The sequence below is a fragment of the Oncorhynchus clarkii genome, chromosome 24, assembly GCF_045791955.1.
Source record: "Oncorhynchus clarkii lewisi isolate Uvic-CL-2024 chromosome 24, UVic_Ocla_1.0, whole genome shotgun sequence".
Lineage (NCBI taxonomy): Eukaryota > Metazoa > Chordata > Actinopteri > Salmoniformes > Salmonidae > Oncorhynchus > Oncorhynchus clarkii.
The window spans coordinates 9,845,626-9,860,462 of NC_092170.1; positions in this window are offsets into that span (position 1 = coordinate 9,845,626).

Below are 14,837 nucleotides of genomic sequence, written 5' to 3' on the forward strand. Positions count from 1 at the left end.
CTCTTTGGGCTAGGGGGCAGTATTTTCACGTCCGGATGAAAAGCGTGCCCAAAGTAAACTGCCTGCTACTCAGGCCCTGAAGCTAGGATATGCATATAATTAGTAGATTTGGATAGAAAACACTCTGAAGTTTCTAGAACTGTTATAATAATGTCTGTGAGTATAACATAACTGATTTGGCAGGCGAAACCCCGAGCACAATCCATCCAGGGAAAAAAAGTTTGAGGTCATTGTGTTTCCCAATGGATTTCTTTTGAAAGCCCCATTTATGAGGAACCTGGTTGCAGGTCCTATGTCTTCCACTAGATGTCAACAGTGTTTAGAAATTGGTTGATGTTTTTCTTTTGAGAAATGAAGAAGTATTGCTGTTCTTTGTAAGTGTAAGTGTAAGTGTCACTCCAGGTGGACTCAACTGTTTTGGTGCGCATGAACTGGAACGCGCTTCACGTTGTTTTTATCCTGTATTAGAAACAGTTTATTCCGTCTTAAATTTAATCGATTATTTAAGTTTTAGGGTACCTGAGGTTGGATTAGGAACGTTGTTTGAAATGTTTGGACCAAGTTTACAGGTAACTTATTAGATACTTTGTAGGCATGTTGGGTGAGTTGAAACCGGTGTATTTCTGAATCAAATGCGCCAAATAAATTGACATTTTTGGGACATAAAGAAGGACATTATCGAACAAAAGGACCATTTGTGAAGTTTCTGGGACATTTTGGAGTGCCGACAGAAGATCTTCAAAGGTAAGGCATGAATTATATCGCTATTTCTGACTTTTGTTGCGCTGGTTGAAATCTGATTTTCATGTGTTTGTATGCGGGGCACTGTCCTCAGATAATCGCATGGTCTGCTTTCACCTTAAAGCCTTTTTGAAATCTGACACAGCAGCTGGATTAACAAGAAGTTAAGCTTTATTTTGATGTGTTACACATATATTTTTGTGAATGTTGAATATTGATATTCCTGTAGTTTGAATTTGACACGCTGCTATTTCACTGGATGTTGTCAAATCGATCAAATCGGATTGTCACGTGAAGGGACCCATAAGAGGTTTTAAACAAAGTACTGAGTGAAGGGTTTGAATACTTATGTAAATGTAAAAAAAAATGGAAATGTGGAAAAGGTAAAGGGGTCTGAATACCTTCCTAATGCACTGTATGCTTGTGTCTACCTTATATGGACGGTTGGGTGGTACATAGCTGTGTAGCTAAGCAGATTGGTTGGCAGTAACTTCCTACCTTGGGTATAGTAATGTACCCTTCTTTGGCTCTTTCTCTTCACACCTGTCTGATCCATTATATTGCTCCACGTCTCCACCACTGATAAACACTGGAGTGGAGCAGATGGAGTCAGATGACCGTTTATAATGGAAGAAATTAACATTAAATCACCTGATAATAAGAATTTATATAGCCTTTCATTTTTAACCAAGCATTCATTTTTGTGTTAATTACACTTAGTTATGCTGATTCAGGACATTGGAAACGTTCTTGTCAGTTAAGGAAAAAAACTACCGCTCACAGATATGTATGTATTCAGAGAAGAGAGAGACATTGTTAATGCATATTTTACTCAGTGAAATAAATGTTTTTTAAAGAGTGTACAACATCTGGCATTCTGTTTTACTCTCCAGAATAGAAGGAAGCGTACACCATGTATTTACATGGTTATTATATAGGCATGTACATTGTCATTACAGTGAAGGTATTGTTATATAGTCCTTACAACTGCGGTCACGCCCTGACCATAGAGAGCCCTCAGTTCTCTATGGTGTTTAGGTCAGAGCGCGACTAGGGGGGTGTTCTAGTCATTGATTTTCTATATGGCTGGGTTGTATGGTTCCCAATTAGAGGCAGCTGGTAATCGTTGCCTCTAATTGGGGATCATATTTAGGAAGCCCTTTCTCCCATATTGTTTTTATGTGCACGGTCGTTGTTTGTTTCTTGGTTTGTTTAAAGTTTCATGTGGAACTCCAATCACGCTGCGCCTTGGTCCGTCTCTCCACACGACCGTGACAACTGCAACATTCCTGACCCTAGAATTATTGTCCAAGATTATAAATTCATCTCCATTGTGACTTAAAGTTTATTTTTAAACATGAGAAATATGTACAAGAAGTTAGTTATGTTGAAATTTACTGAACACCCTAATATGATTGTCCACATTATAAAATGATCGCCAATGTGACTTTGTGAGTTTATTTTTAATTATGAGCAATATGTACAAGATGTTAGTTATGTTGACATTTACTGAGTAACATTTACAACGTTTACTATACTTTGACTAGTACATATATTCACGATAACAGCATGGTCCACTTAACCACCACAGACCTACAACAACCAGACTACTACCTACCACCATATTGGGATTGATTTGTTGTCAGTGAAACTTCCCAGAATCCTTTGCAGTTACTCACATTGATATTTTGGAGGCATATCTGAAATAGACCTGTGATGTATGTGAGTCATCTCACTTCTCCCTTTACTTTGTGACACTTCAAACTCACTCTTTCAAATCCAGCTAGAGGGGAAATCCCTGTCCTCAAGGGTTCAGTCCTAGGCTAGCCTAAAGATTCAGACCTTAAGGTTGCTGTAATGATCTCTTCCCTGGAAGGTCTGAACGCCAGACTGTCTGATCAGGACACCGCGAAGCCGGCGCAAGATATGGCTATGAACGTTCTCAAACGGCCCTCTGCTGGCAGCGCCATAGTGGTGCCCAAAAGTCGTGATAAGCTCAGTCATTCTGGACAGAGGCTAAAGAGTGTTTAGTTTAAAATACACTATAGTGTCCTGGAAATACAATGACATTGCTAAAATAGGCAAGTATGTAGTAGGAAACAACTTTGCCATCATTATCATGTTGACAAATTCCTACTTTAGACAGATGGCATCATATGATCCCCCAACAGTTGTGATGCTTCTTCAAATGCAGGCTTCCACAGACTTCACCATAAATGGAGATTTCTACTCCACCTCATCTCACATTTGCCGCGTTGGCTTCCTGTTGCACTCAGAATCGATCTCAAGGTCCATCCCCTTATCGATAACGTTTTGACCTGGTAAAGCTGCAACCCCTTACCAGATCTTTACAAGACTTGGACAAGACCTCTCTGCTCCCCAGAGACCCTTAGTGTCTCAGGGGCTCAGTGGCAGTACATTTTCTCCCACTCCTAAGGAACTATACTCTGATTGTAGACAAGGCATGGTAAACAACAGAATCTGACAGAATATCTCAAATCTAAACACATTTGAACACAAAAGAAAAGGGGCTATGATTTGATATTTTTGCTGTTTTAGAGTTTCTTTCAAAACAAGGAGGTATTTCTAGTTTTAGTGTAGCTATTATGCATAGCATAGTGTGACATGGGGATGTGTACGTAGATATACAATGGAACATCTTTCAGATAGCAGTATTATGCATTCTGCTGCATAGACATTTCAAAGTTCAAATGGCCTCTTTCCTGGGAAATGGTTAACATAGCAGCATCCTTTCGGCACGCCGTAACCACCATGTAAATGTATCAGAATACGTAAGCCCAGTGTGTTTTTAGTGAGCCTTCTATCCTACCCTGTCCTGAAAACACCATGGCTGATCAACATGACTGCCTCTCCAACCCATTCATTTGGTTTAGCATAGCTCCAAACAGCTCATTAAAGCTGTCTGTAGACAGATAAAGAACTCAACCAGATATTTACACGGGGATATGGAGACGTTTTCCACCCCCTCAGACACATTATGAAACATGTGTAAGTAGGTTTTCAAAAGAGCCTATCCTGCATAGATGGCGTTTGTGAAATAAAGCTAGTTCAACGCTATCATGCCAAGAGGAGAGAGAGTTTTTCATTCATTGCTATCGTTGTAAACATGACTACAGTTGATGTTCATGCATACTGTAATATTCGGGGCGGCAGGGTAGCCTAGTGGTTAGAGCGTTAGACTAGCAACCGGAAGGATGCAAGATCAAACCCCCAAGCTGACAAGGTACAAATCTGTTGTTCAGCCCCTGAACAGGCAGTTAACCCACTGTTCCTAGGCCGTCATTGAAAATAAGAATTTGTTCTTAACTGACTTGCCTAGTTAAATAAAGGTAAAATAAAAAGGAAAAGGTGAACTTGAAAAAACTGTCAGATATTTCATATTTACAGAAACTGAGACCAGTTTATCAATAGATAAATAAAAACTCATCACCCATAAATCAACCCTTTTGTTCACCCCAATGAAATATTTTGTAATTACTCTCACTATTTACCGTTTTGCCACATACATTGTTGTACAAGAGGCGTCTGGTCAGTGTACTGTGTTATATTGACTCCCGCTGCATTGGATTTAACTGTGAATTGACTTTGCAGTAAATCACAGTACCAGGGTTGCATTAAACAGGTTCATATGGGGGGAAACTGTTAACTAGAGGAAAGACATCTAATCAGAGCTGTGGCTGCCAGTGACAGACGACTACAGTGTCCAGTCACAGGGACCAGACAGATCAGAGCAGTAACTATCAACACCAACAATAGCTGGAGAATTTTAATCAGCACTTCCCACTCTTTATGGCAGCGGTTTATCTGAGGTGACAGGTGTTATTCTGTTCATGTGGAAGTCGTTATTGAGGCTGTCGCCATGCTTACTGCACTCCAGAGGGCACTCAAAGTGAAGTCACAGCTAGAACCACAGTTCATAAGCCTCCTCTGTGGCATTAGAGTGTCTGTGTGTGTGTGTGTCTCCGGCAGGGCAGGCGGAGGGGCAGGCGGAGGGTCGAGAGCCAGACCCGGTCCCCCGGTGCAAACACGGGGGCCTCACTGAGGTGACAGTCAGCGCTCTTCTTCTGCCGCCCACCAGCTTGCTTGAGTGATTCCTGGACGGCTCTCCAGGTCTCCTTTTGAGCGCTGCACCCACTCCTCCACCGCAGGAGCTTCGGTCTGGCTCTGATGCCACGGTGCCAGGACCGGCTGGTAGCCCAACACGCACTGGATAGGTGACATGTTTGTGGAGGAGTGGCGGAGTGAGTTCTGAGCCACCTCCACCCATGGGACGTACCTCGCCCACTCACCAGGGCGGTCCTGGCAATACGACCGCAGAAACCTGCCCACATCCTGGTTCACTTTCTCCACCTGCCCATTACTCTCGGGGTGAAAACCCAGGTTCAGGCTGATCGAGACCCCCAGACGCTCCATAAACGCTCCATAAAGTGTTTCAACCGTAACTTCCGCTCGATGTCCCATACCACCGGTGCTACCAGACATGAAGCTGGAAGGATGGGAGTAGGATCGTTGGACCGCTCCTCGGTGTCATAGAGACGGGACAGGGCGTCGGCCTTAATATTAAGGGAAGCTGGCCTATAGGAGATGGTAAACTGAAATCTGGTGAAAAACATGGCCCACCTTGCCTGAAGCAGATTCAGTCTCCTCGCTGCCCGGATATACTCCAAATTATGGTGGTCAGTCCAGATGAGGAAAGGGTGCTTGGCCCCCTCAAGCCAATGTCTCTACACCTTCAGAGCCTTGACCACTGCTAACAACTCCCGGTCCCCCATGTCATAGTTTCACTCCGACGGACTGAGCTTCCTCGAAAAGAAAGCGCAGGGGCGGAGCTTCGGTGGCGTGCCCGAGCGCTGTTATAGCACGGCTCCAACCCCACCCTCAGACGCGTCCAACTCCACTATGAACGCCAAAGAGGGGTCCGGATGAGCCAGCACAGGAGCGTCGGTGAACAGCTCCTTCCGACAACTAAAGTCTCTGTCCGCCTTCGCTGACCACCGCAAACTCCAGCAGTGAGGTAATGGGAGCAGCCTCCTGGCCAAAACTTCGGATAAACCTCCGGTAGTAATTGGCAACCCCTAAAAGCCACTGCACCTCCTTTACCGTTGTCCGAGTCGGCCAATTATGCACAGCTGAAACGCGGTCACACTCCATCACCACCCCAGAGGTGGAAATGTGATAACCCAGTAAGGAAACGGCTTGTTTGGAGAACACACATTTCTCAGCCTTGACGTACAGGTCATGCTCCAGCAGTCGCCCAAGTACTTTGCACAGCAGAGACACATGCGCAACGCGTGTGGGCGGAATAGATCAGGATATCATCGATATACAACACCACACCCTGCCCGTGCAGGTCCCTGAGAATCTCGTCCACGAAAGATTGAAAGAAGGCTGGAGCATTCTTCAACCCATACGGCATGACGAGGTACTCATAATGGCCAGATGTGGTACTAAACGCGGTCTTCCACTCATCTCCCTCCCGGATATGCACCAAATTGTATGCGCTCCTGAGGTCCAGTTTTGTGAAAAACCGCACTCCGTGAAATGATTCTACCGCCGTAGCGATGAGGTAGCAAGTAACTAAACCCCACTGTGATGGAATTTAGACCTCTATAATCAATGCACGGACGCAGACCTCCCTCCTTTTTCTTCACAAAAAAGAACCTCAAGGAGACGGGTGATGTGGAGGGCCAAATGTACCCCTGTCCCAGAGATTCAGGGATATATGTCTCCATAGCCACTGTCTCCTCCTGTGACAACTGGTACACAGGACTCCTGGGAAGTGCAGTGTTTACCTGAAGGTTTATTGCGCAATCCCCTCGTCAATGAGGTGGTAATTGGGTCGCCTTTTTCTTACAGAAGTCGATTACCAAATCGACATATTCTGAGGGAATGCGCACAGTGGAAACCTGGTCTGGCACTGATGGAAACTCCTCTACATCTACCTGAACACTCCTCTGACCACCCCTGGAGAGCCCCCTGTTTCCATGAAATCATAGGATTGTGATTAGCCAGCCTGGGAATCCCCAGCACTACTGGAAACGCAGGTGAATCAATAAGAAAGAGACTAATCCGCTCCCCATGATCCCCCTGCGTTACCATGCCCAGTGGAACCGTGGCCTCCCTGACCAGCCCTGACCCTAACGGTCGGGCTATCTAGGGAGTGCATGGGGAAGGGTTGATTGATCGGCACCAGAGGAATCCCTAGCCTCAACGCGAGTACGTGATCCATAAAGTTCCCAGCTGCGCCTGAATCGACTAGCACCTTAGATTAGTAAAAACATGCGACCAACAGGGAGCTCTGGGTGATTCTGGTGCTGACTCACCTGGGGTGACCGAGAAGTGCTCGGCCTGCCCTCTCGACTCCCAGACGAGCTCCTCCAGCACCGATCGGCAGTGTGTCCTCTCCGACTACAACTGGTGCAGGAGGAGCCTCCTCCTCCGGTTCCCCTCGATGCGGCCCACCCTAACTCCATAGAGATTGGAGCGGGAAGGTCAGGAGGTGGAACTAACAGGACCCTTTCTGGACACCCGCGGGCAGCTAGCAGGTTGTCCAGTCTGATCAACATGTCAATCAGCTCGTCGAGGGAGAGGGTGGCGTCCCGACAAGCTAGATCCCTGCGGACGTCCTCCCAGAGGCTACACCGGTAGTGTTCCATCAGGGCCCTGTATTTTCACCCCGCTCCAGCCTCCAAGGTCCGAAAGTCCAGCCCAAAGTCCTGCGCGCTCCTCGTCTCTGTCTAAGGTGAAACAGATGTTCACCCGCCGCTCGGCCCTCTGGTGGGTGATTGAACACAGCCCGGAACCGGCAGTTGAACTCTGGGTAGTGGTTCCTTGCTGAGTCTGGGCCATTCCACACTGTGTTAGTCTACTCCAGGGCTCGACCCGTCAGACAGGAGACGAGGACACTCACGCTCTCCTCCCCAGAGGGAGTCGAGCGAACGGTAGCCAGGTACAGCTCTCACCGGAGCAAGAACCTCTTGCACCCAGCTGCCGCTCCATCGTACTCTCTTGGGGGCGTGAGACGAAGAGAGCTGGATAGAAGGAGACGAGAGAACGGTGATTGTGCAATTGCAACATACATACATACATACATACATTTGTTTTAGACACCAAATCGTTCTTCCCATGATGTTGGAGAGTGTCTTTTTTTGAATACCTTGCCTCTCCCTCTCCCTGTCTCTCCTGCTCCCTCCATTTTCTCTCCCTCCTTCTCTCTCTCTTTTCCTTCCCTCTCTTTAACAGTCTCAGGACACAGTTTTTTGTGGTATTTTGCTTCTCTCTGTGGCAGTGATGGGTGGATTTATTTTGTGGGAGTTGTAATTTGCACTCTCTCCTTTCTCTCTTTTCTTTCTTTAGTGAATGCTACAGAGTGGGTTGTTATGGGGATTTTCTCCTCCATCCTCCATACCGCTCGGCTAGTGTTGCCCTGAGGACATTTCAGCATCCCCTCCCAGATATTCCAAGCAAATAATCCACTGCTATCAGATATATGCTCAGAGATGCACTGATTACAGATGGGCTAAAGGTGGCAATGTATTTTATATGGATGTTACGTTCTGACCTTAGTTCTTTTGTTATGTCTTTGTTTTAGTATGGTCAGGGCGTGAGTTGGGTCAATTGTCTATGTTAGTTTTTCTATGATTTGCTATTTCTGTGTTTGGCCTGGTATGGTTCTCAATCAGAGTCAGCTGTCAATCGTTGTCCCTGATTGAGAACCATATTTAGGTAGCCTGTTTGCTATTGTGTTTCGTGGGTGATTATTTTCTGTTTTCTGTTGTGTGTCTGCACCAGTCAGAACTGTTTTCGGTTGTCGGTTTATTGTTTTTGTTCAGTGTTCAAGTTCTTTATTAAAAGATATGGACACATACCATGCGGCACCTTGGTCCTCTTCTCCTTCATACGACGACCGTTACAATGGAGAGTCACAACAGGGGCCATTCATATCAGGGACTGTGAAGGATATTGATACTTTATTGGTGCAGTTTTGCAATATTTAGCATTAAATCAGGCTTATTACTGTTTAATTAGTCATACTAATGTGAGACAGATATAAAATGTATAATGCCTGCAACCAATATGCAGAAGTCTTTCAACTAAAAATACAGATGTCATGTTTTTAGAGCTGTATTTTTACTTCTGTGAGACTGGGTTTATTTCTTCAAGCCTTTTCATAAATTGTCTGGACCTACAACAGAACATCACTCTGACCAACGAATGGCTTTCGTTAAGCACTATTAACCTATTGATTTACTTTCATTTGAGCAGTGAAATAGTTAAGATTTTTTCCAAATTACCTTTCTTGTATCCTAAGCAGAAACTCTACCATGACTCACTGTCTGATAGATAGAAAAGTAGATACTGTATTTGTGAGCTGTCTCTGGGAACCGTGGTATTTTCTAGTCATGTGTTCAGTGGCACTAGTGATATTGATACTGGGACCAAATCAGCATTGGTCCTGTGGAGCCTTTCAGATTTGAATCAGGCCTGACATAGAAGCCACACTTGGCATGGGAAAGTTTCTATCAACCTTCATTTCAAGGAGAGGAATCAACTCATTAGTTTGTGCAGAGGACTGCTCTGTTTAGCAGTGATAGGAAATTAGTTGTTTACATCAACTGTAAACAAATGTGTGCATTTTTTTTTCTTGCATGTCCTAGACAGTTTCAAGATACAATACATCCAAATATATACAGTTTAATAGGGGGAAAAGAAGCAAAATGTAAAAACTAAAAAGAACACCATACAAATGAAAAGGAAAAAACAAAACAGATTAAAAACAAATGTTTCAGTATTTCGATATTCAATCGGTCTATTCAAATGTCGTTCTCAATGGCTACCAACCCAGAGCCACATAGGAAAACAGAAAAAAGACAGAGCAGGTTAATGCTCTCTCCCATCCGCAAGACCAAAGACTGTTAAATTAGCTCTTAAAAGTGGGAGATATATTGGCCAGAGTTTCAGACTTGGCCCCACACAGTCTGGCAGTGGATCTTTCCAGCTGTGCAATGTCCAGGTACTGTACATAAGCAACCAACATCCGCAAAGGTTTCAAACCAACTCTTCTGAATTGTTTTTTGTCTGCAGTTACAATCCGACCCTTTCTTGATAAGATAAGGAAATGCTCGGGCTACAACCTAGCAGGAGGAGGGATAGATAAACAGGTAGGCTCCTGCCAAGAATAGTATTTCAAATATTAACATGAACCCAGAGAGAAAGTACACAGCTCCAAAACATATGCATATAATTGCCCACCTCAGATTGGGTGCATTTATTTAAAAAATCACTATCCACAAGCTTCATCCTGAACTTTCGCTCTGGGGTAAAAGAAAAGCTGTGATCAAATTTAAAATAAGTTGACTGGCGAGGCTCTTAGAAAAGGCAGAAATATTGCCTCATATCGTGATCTATTCCCATTCAAACCATGCACTTTGTAGGTCCTTCTCCCAGACCTCCATAACAGGTAGATGTTTTATAATATGAGTCACTAACCTATCATATAGTGAGCACACCATTCTGGGTTTCCCTGGACATGAAAATGATTACAATAAGATTTTAAGATATACTTTATTAGTTCAGACGAGATGGAAATTTGTCTTCTGCTGTTATCCAACCCTCCGATACACACACACACACACACACACACACACACACACACATACACAAATTAGGTCGGAGAGGCTGGAGCAGAGCACTATTAAACCTAACCACTGACCCACAAGAGTGTGTAAAGCACAAAGGGAACGGGGAGGTCACTCTGGGGCAGTGTCGGTCGGTGACATTTTAGATGAGGGAGGATGATCATTTTTTTAATGAGCATGGCCTTATTTCTATTACAGCATGCTGGATGACTGTCATTTATATTCCATTCTCCCAGTTCAATGTAATATCGATAGGTCTAGGATACTACATGATACTCACATTTTCCCTATACCCATCATGAGGTTATTACAACCTGGTCTATGAATAACAGTTTACAACGAAGGTGCACAGGTCAAGAGAAAATTTTGAGTAATCAAGGTGACAGACATTGACACATTCAATACTGCCTTGCACACTCTTGCCTGCATCTAGCTGATCTAGGGTGCAATCATTAGTCTAACAATTGCAAATAATAGTTTCTACTGGACAAATTCAGGTATGTTTATCTCTGTTTTGTTCCACTTCCTTTTTCAACAGAATCGACGGAATGAATACAGCCCTGATCACACGTAAAACAGTTCAATTTCATAGCATCCACATACAAACAGCATGGTCATTTTGCTCGTTGTGGAATTCCTTCTTGCATCTATGCACTTTCCTCTTCTCACCTTTTTCCTTCGCTTGTGAACTTCAGTGTACAACACATCAGCTGTCTGTGACCAGGCGAAAAAACCTTTCTAAGTGAAACCTTCATATCATAATCACTAACCGCTACACAAAGCCTACCTACATAATCGTAGCTACTAGAACTAATGTGTTAGTAAACCCGCTACAATCATGTAGTACAGTGTACAGTCATTAAGCAGTTGAGCAGTTACACCGATGGGCCCCTAAGGCAATAAATTAATAAAACCAAAAGCTTACCTTGACTTGGAAGAGTTCCAGTGTTGAATAGCCATAGCCAGCTAGCTAACAGAGCATCCTTCTCTGCTTGAGTATGCTAAACTAGCTAGCTACATTTTCTAGCTAAGTGAAAGTGAACATAAAATACAATCAAATATAGCTATCTATCCATCTCTCTCTTGCTTATTCATTTTTTATATCTTTCTCTCTCTTTGAGTGAACTACTCACCACATGTTATACACTGCAGTGCTAGCTAGCTGTAGCTTATGCTTTCAGTATTAGATTCATTCACTTTGATTGGGTGAACATGCTGCAAGAGCTCTGATAGGTTGGAGGATGTCGTCTGGAAGTTGTCATAATTACTATGCAAGTCTATGGAAGGGGGTGAGAACCATGAACCTCCTAGGTTTTTGAATTAAAGTCAATGTACCCCAAGTAGAGGACAGAAACTGTCCTCCGGCTACACTATTGAACTGTCCTCCGAACTGTCCTCCGGCTACACTATTGTGCTACCCTACAGAGTGCTCTGAAATCAGAGTAGATGGTTACTTGAATAGTGGAGTCTTTTGTTAAGACATGTAGCTAGCGAGCTAGGTAAACAATGAACCATAATCACAACTCATGATGTTACTACCCTGCATGAATCTGCAGGTAGCTAGCCAACCAGGTTCAATGTTAGTTAGCTAATATTAGGCTATAGCTAGCCAAGCAAATAGCTCTGAAATATGAATAATAAGGTCTTACACGTAACGTTAGCTAGCGAGCCAGCCAGCTAACATTAGCTAGTGTCGTGTCTTTACTATGGATTAAATGATAATACATGCTATTTTAGAAAATCAATTCTCTGTAATTAATATTGCCTGATTTAGCTAATCATGTAAATGTAATTAACTAGGAAGTCAGCGCACCACGGTAGAATATTTATAGAGCTGCTGTCTTCCGAATAAACTCTTAAAGACCTGGTCATCTTTTATATCAATAGCAGTCAATTATTAAACATCCCCTTATTCAGTCTCATCTGAACAGTGTAAAATTATTGGTTATCTTCACGAACCCTAGCTAACAAGATGAATCAGCAATTCAGCATTTGGTTTAATTATTTATTTACTAAATACCTAAATAATCACACAATTACATATACACATTGATTACTTATTATGTCATAAAATAAAACGTCCCTAGCGGACAAAACCGATATGACGGCTGGTTACACAAAGAAAGGGGGTTGGGTTTGAATGAAAGCGCAGGAAGACTGAGGAACAAAAGGATTGGATCTCTATTGGACTCTAATGGAAGGATAAGCGATAACTTTACATCCATATCTGGCAAAACAAAAGCTGTGGTGGACTATACCGTTACCCACAACTTTCTAGAAACTTGTTTGGAATTTAAGGTGTTATGTCCTACACAGATGTTTGAAGAATGTGGATGTTTTGAGTTAATTGGAGAAAAAAAGTAGACTTTCTGATCATTCTCTTTTATTTAGGATCTTTTCTGTTGGCCAACAACATTCTCAAACAGGTACTGTTGTGCATCACACGGGGCAAAAGATACCCCGCATAGGTCTAAATGTTAGAAAATAAATGTGCCAAATTACTTTCTATGTTCTGAAATGGCATGTAGAGCTCTGGTGGAACTCATTGAAACTCTGCAAAGATGCCAAGAAACAACATTTGATTTGTGGTATGAAAAATGTTGTGATATTATACAGTGGCAGGAAGAAGTATGTGAACCCTTTGAAATTACCTGGATTTCTGCATAAATTGGTCATACAATTTGATCTGATCTTCATCTAAGTCACAACAATAGATATACACAGTGTGCTTAAACTAATAGCACACAAATTATTGTATTTTTCTTGTCTATATTGAATGCATCATTTAAAAATTCACAGTGTTGGTTGGGAAAAGTATGTGAACCCCTAGACTAATGACTACTCCAAAAGCTAATTGGAGTCAGGAGTCAGCTAACCTGGAATCCAATCAATGAGATGAGATTGGAGATGTTGGTTAGAGCTGGCCCTATAAAAAACACTCGCAAAATGTGAGTTCGCTATTCACAAGAAGCATTGCCTGATGTGAACCATGCCTCGAACAAACGAGATCTTAGAAGACCTAAGATTAAGAATTGTTGACTTGCATAAAGCTGGAAAGGGTTACAAAAGTATGTCTAAAACACGAACGATAAAATTAGAGCGAGGGGCAAGACAAGGCTGTAATCTTTCACCCATGCTCTTCTACTTGTACCTCAAACCATTAGCACAGGCAATAAGACAGGACCCAACCTTATAGGGAATAACAATAAGAGGCAGTGAACATAAGATATGCATGTATGCTGATGACGTTCTGTTATTCCTTAAAGACCCAGGCTCAAGTGTACCTAGATTGATGGATGTTTTACAAACATTTGGAACATATTCAGGGTATGTGCTTAACGTACACAAGACCCAAGCCCTAGTATATAATTATACCCCACAGGAAGAGCTGAAGAGTAGGTATAACTTCACCTAGACCTAGACCATTCATTTAAATATCTGGGAGTAAATTTACCAAAAGATACACCCCAACTCTATTGCATGAATTACGATCACATTAACAAGAAAATACAGTGCCTTGCGAAAGTATTCGGCTCCCTTGAACTTTGCGACCTTTTGCCACATTTCAGGCTTCAAACATAAAGATATAAAACTGTATTTTTTTGTGAAGAATCAACAACAAGTGGGACACAATCATGAAGTGGAACGACATTTATTGGATATTTCAAACTCTTTTAACAAATCAAAAACTGAAAAATTGGGCGTGCAAAATTATTCAGCCCCTTTACTTTCAGTGCAGCAAACTCTCTCCAGAAGTTCAGTGAGGATCTCTGAATGATCCAATGTTGACCTAAATGACTAATGATGATAAATACAATCCACCTGTGTGTAATCAAGTCTCCGTATAAATGCACCTGCACTGTGATAGTCTCAGAGGTCCGTTAAAAGCGCAGAGAGCATCATGAAGAACAAGGAACACACCAGGCAGGTCCGAGATACTGTTGTGAAGAAGTTTAAAGCCGGATTTGGATACAAAAAGATTTCCCAAGCTTTAAACATCCCAAGGAGCACTGTGCAAGCGATAATATTGAAATGGAAGGAGTATCAGACCACTGCAAATCTACCAAGACCTGGCCGTCCCTCTAAACTTTCAGCTCATACAAGGAGAAGACTGATCAGAGATGCAGCCAAGAGGCCCATGATCACTCTGGATGAACTGCAGATATCTACAGCTGAGGTGGGAGACTCTGTCCATAGGACAACAATCAGTCGTATATTGCACAAATCTGGCCTTCATGGAAGAGTGGCAAGAAGAAAGCCATTTCTTAAAGATATCCATAAAAAAAGTGTTGTTTAAAGTTTGCCACAAGCCACCTGGGAGACACACCAAACATGTGGAAGAAGGTGCTCTGGTCAGAGGAAACCAAAATTGAACTTTTTGGTAACAATGCAAAACGTTATGTTTGGCGTAAAAGCAACACAGCTGAACACACCATC